At 45.1% G+C, this 4,859-nt stretch overlaps 1 long non-coding RNA gene across 1 annotated transcript; it reads right to left on the bottom strand.

The window, feature by feature from the left end:
* Positions 1-1,878: 1,878 nt before the first annotated feature.
* Positions 1,879-4,622, bottom strand: LOC139835475 (uncharacterized). Its single transcript, XR_011751200.1, has 3 exons — positions 4,371-4,622; positions 3,278-3,340; positions 1,879-2,093 (listed from the first exon to the last, which is right to left on the bottom strand). It is a non-coding gene; the product is annotated as an uncharacterized lncRNA (long non-coding RNA).
* Between the last annotated feature and the right edge of the window lie 237 nt (positions 4,623-4,859).

The raw sequence follows: 4,859 nt of genomic DNA, 5'->3' as shown, positions 1-4,859 counted from the left end.
TCAAATAGTACTGAACCATAACATGAGTTGATCGGGAACATACCAAGAACAACATCTGAGGCTTGATGAGCTTGCTCTGCTGTGATGTGGTTGACTTGACCACGTCCAGGCTGTCCTGAGGCTTGATGTGCACCTCCTGGTGTAGGCAGTATGCCTCGTCCACGTCCCGCTGCTGGTGTCTTGGCTGCCGACCCTAAGTTGAACTTTACTGGTGTCACCCCCGTGTTCTTGCTCGGGCACCCAGCAGCAAAGTGACCCTCTATGCCACAGTGGTAGCATGCCCTTCCTGCAGTGTTGGCATGATTTCCTCCAACTTCAGCTCTTGGGGTACGGTAAGCATTGTGCTGGAAGTTGTTAGGTTTTGCAGTTTTGGTACTTGTTCCACGATAACCTGGGTAGTTATTGTTCTTCTGACGTGAGCTTCCTGCTCCATGTTGACCTTGTGGTGCTTTGCGCTTGCGATGTTCGTCTAACTCCCTCTTAGAGTTCTCTTGCAGAATAGCCTTGTTGACCAAGCTTTGGAAATTGGCGAACTCATGCGACACCAATCTATCCTTCAGACCTAAGTTCAAACCCCTTAGAAATTTAGAAATCTTGTCTGCCTCAGTGGGAATATCCGCTCTTCCGTAGCGAGATAATTGGGTAAAACGATCCCAGTATTCAGAGACTGTCATCTTCCCTTGAACTAGAGCTCGGAATTCGTCCCTCTTCAGCTCCATTAGACCAGCAGGAATGTGTGCAGTGCGGAATGCTTCAGAAAACTCATTCCAAGTGATCCCCTCAGCATCATCATGCGCTTCACAATAGTTCTCCCACCAATCTGCAGCCACACCCTTGAGTTGGTGTGTAGCAAACTTCACACGGTCTTGAGCATTGACATTAACCAAATTGAGGTTTCGGCGCATGTCCTTCAGCCAATCATCTTCCTCTATAGGGTCTGCTGATCCCGCAAAAGTGGGTGGCTTTGTCCTCATGAACTCTGCTAGCTTGGACTGTTGTGGAGGATGATTCTGATTCTGGTTTTGGTTCTGGTTTGCTAGGTTCGCGGCCATCTGCTGCAGTAACTGTGTTTGCATCAGCATCACTTGCGCCATGTTAGGTGGCGGTGGCGGCGGTGGTGGTTGCTATCCCTCATCCTCAGTGTCCGTGTCAGTGTCCTGGACTTCACCCTCGAAGAAGTTCTCCTCAAAAGCGGGTCCACGACCACGTCCACGACCGCGACCTCCGCGTCCTCCACGGCCACGACCTCGATTTCCGTTCATCCTGTTGTCTCTCAAAGTTAGAATAGACGAGAGGGAAATAAACTAACCCATAGCCAACATATAAGAAAGTATGCATGTAAAAATCCAAATAAAAACTTCAAGCAAATGTTTTTGGAAAATAAGGTTTTAGTATGACTACATAATAAAACAACAAACAAATGTAGTCAATACTCATACAAAATGCTCTAACATACGTAGTACCTATCTAAAGGGTTCTACAAAAACTCATCCTACATGCTTGGCTTCTCTTGGCATCTTCAGCCTTGAAGAATGAAGTGCTTGATATAAGAGTCTTGAATCCATGTGTTCTTCAGATGACTTCTCCTAGATAGGAAATGGTATACTAAAGAAGTAGCTGGGGAAGAAGAATCAAAACACAATGGTGAAGAAGGTGAGACAAGGAATAGCAACATTCAAGAATTAGACTACGAGGATTTTTATAAATAATTTTTTTTTACAAAAGAAAATTTGTCCTAAAGGTTTTCCATTCTAACTAAGGCCACGTGACTAGGTCGACGTCGGCTCTGATACCACTTCTGTGAGAACCGGAACTTAACATTCCGACCCCCCCTGTGTTACTCATCAATCCCAAGATCAAGTTGACGACACAGCGAAATGAATATCATTGCAGAACGTGCAAAGAGTAATACTTATTACAAAGTTTGAGCCACAAAGTGAAATGTCTTGTGACATTTATTACAACCAGAAAGCACAGCGGATAATAAAATGCGAAGTAACTCCATCTCAGCCACAGGCAGTCGATGTAGTCCACGAGGCCTCACTCCTCAGCGTCGTCGTAGTCGCCGTAGTCTTCACCATCTTCATAGTACTCTGAATATCAACAAAAGTTTTGCCATGAGTACATTTCGTACTCAACATGCCCCCTCGGTGCAAAACCTAATATATCTACATGAGGCTTCAAAGGAAGGCTGTAGGTTCTTTTGCATAAAAGCCAATTTTATTTGCAATATATTTGATAAAAGCATTTTTACACGAAAACATGTTTTATAATGAGTGTAATATTTCTCATCAATGTGGTTGTCCTCGACAACTCACGTATTCCATAGGATTCAGATTCCAAAGAAAAGAAGAAAAGGAGAGAGAGGGAGAGAGGCAAAGAGGGAAATAGCAAGACAGGTTTCTGTATGTCAAGAAAGATTCATGTGTTGTCCATGACCGTGGACACGGCTATTCGAATAGTTTTAACTCTGCAGAGGTTGTACACTTTGCCCACACGACACAACCCCGTCTTGTTGCCCACCAGTGGCCTCTGGTTTAGTACACACCATTTGGTGTACCGACAGAGGGATTGTGACAAGGTCTTTTAGCTAGATCCCCCAAAGATGTGACATGCCCACCGGGTCTGGCGCACGGTACTGAGAGTACGTCCTCAAACCGGTCCCCCCATCTGTGCCGAAGGTTCTCCCGTAGGCAGCCACCTCATCTGCGGTACGGCGACATCAACACCTAAGGCTGACTAACTTACTTAACCAGGCCAGTGCCCATATAGCATGTGGTTGTACGGTTGTCACAATCTTCAAATCCAAGACTTATTAGGACCCTTAAGCGGCACGAACGACGGATTGCTCCCTCCAACTTGTGAAGGGCAGCCAATCGCTCCTTCAACATTTGATTCAGCTGTCGCTCGTGCCATGTTTAGATGGTAAGTTTCACCCAGAGTAGAAGAGAGAGTAGAGGAAGCAACGACGGCTAAGCAGCCTAGCTCAACGAGCTCAACAACTTTCAAAAGGGTATGTTTGACCCGAAGGTCGATCAATTCCTCCAAAGAGGCAATAGAAAGTATCCTAATGATTATTTAGTGTGCTAAGCATATCTACTCTATCAGGATTATTATATAATCTCTACTCATGGTATCAAGTAAGAGGCGACAAGCGAATCAAGGTTGGTGTGTCAATCGACACGCTAGCTACTGGAATAAAATAGCATATATATTTGTAAAACATAAAATAGCATGCAATTTGTAAAACTGGGTTAAATATGATGAGAGGGCATGCCTTCGTTGTCAAACTCCTGCTCTGCACTTCCTTGGTCGTGATTGTACCACTCTCCGTTCCCTCCTAATCGTCGTATCAAAGCAATAACAATACAAATGAATAAAAGCAATACAACGAATAAGATTCAAATGAAAAGTGAATAATATCCAAATGAAAAGATCCAAATAAAAGGTCTGTGTCGGTCGTTCGGCATACATAGAGTACACGAAAAAGACCGGAATGGCTCGTACGGAATTTGGGTTATCTAAGGCATATGGTGTGGGGATCGCTCTAGATTGAGTGACAAACTATTTTAGAAAACATATTGAGCGGACATGTATAGATGGCGTTGATGTAAAATGCGATGTGCAAACAACTACATGCTAATGCATAGGTAAAATATCCAGGATTGAATTACTAGCACATGTGATGGTGCAATATCTAAAAAAACCATCGGCATATGAACTAAGTAAGCTAGCATGGCATTAATGCATTGATCAACAGATAAGTGCATCGTAGCTTTAATATCCACCAGATGCTCCATATGTAAGCAAATAAATCTTGTGATTAATCTAATCTACTAGTAGCATGATGAACAAACAATGCTACTGAATATAATCAAACTAATTGACGCGGAAGAATATATGTTGGTACGACATGGATTAAAAACCTATAGCTCTATATGCAAACAAATGCAGATGCCAAGATCAAATCGTCCTCTACTGAGTCCAGAAGTAGTTACCAGCAGTATGGTAGGCAATATGCAACTACAAACGTATGCATGCTCATGCGCTTCAATTACACGTACATGCATGTGCATATGCTTCCAGTATGTAACGATTTCAACATAATTTTTCTCAAAAACAGTTATGAACAACGAATATACACACCACTAATCGCAGTACTGGCTTCGTAGAGTCGATTGGTATAAAAGTGGTGTTGGAGACAAGATCAGAAAATGTGTGCATGATAGGAAAACACAGCCATGCCATTCTGTGGCATTCGGTTCACCGGCGACTCGACAAACGGTAAAACCATGGCGAGAAACCATGTCTAGGAGGTAGCTCTATGGATGGGGATCGCGTTCCGAGCAAAAGAAACGGCTGATTCTCACCGAGTTCGTCGCAGTTTGAGGTAGACGTCGGCGGCCGGAGTCGATCGCGTTGCCGGAGGTGTCGTGGATGATCAACGATTTCACTTCTCCTTCCGTGGGTTGGCTTCCTTGCTCCTGGTGACCTCCCTGGCGCAGCAGCTCCTCCTCTCGTGGCCTGGGTCGTCGGGAAGGACGGCGGCGTTCGGCGGCGTTCTCGCGAGTTTGGCTTACTATATGAGCCTATGGCTCCAGCGATGGCTTGGTATGAAAGAGGAGAGTCGGGGCATCCATTTGAGGCTGTGTAGGAGAAGGGCGGGCGTTGTAAGGGACGTGCTTAAAGGAGAGGTTGAAGGCGGGGTAATGGCAGCAGTTTCTCTTAGTTTTTATGGCCGGCGTTTCGCGTCGTGGCCTGCTGTTTGTGCGTGCCCCGAAGACGCAGCAGTAGCGCAACACTTCGTTTAATTGCAGTGCTGAACACCTCGCTCGGTTGGCCTCCTTGCTTGGAAGATA

The sequence above is a fragment of the Lolium perenne genome, chromosome 1 (genome assembly GCF_019359855.2).
Source record: "Lolium perenne isolate Kyuss_39 chromosome 1, Kyuss_2.0, whole genome shotgun sequence".
NCBI classification, from domain to species: Eukaryota; Viridiplantae; Streptophyta; class Magnoliopsida; order Poales; family Poaceae; genus Lolium; species Lolium perenne.
Note: the sequence above shows the minus strand (reverse complement) of the source record. Positions and strands in the feature narration are given on the sequence as shown.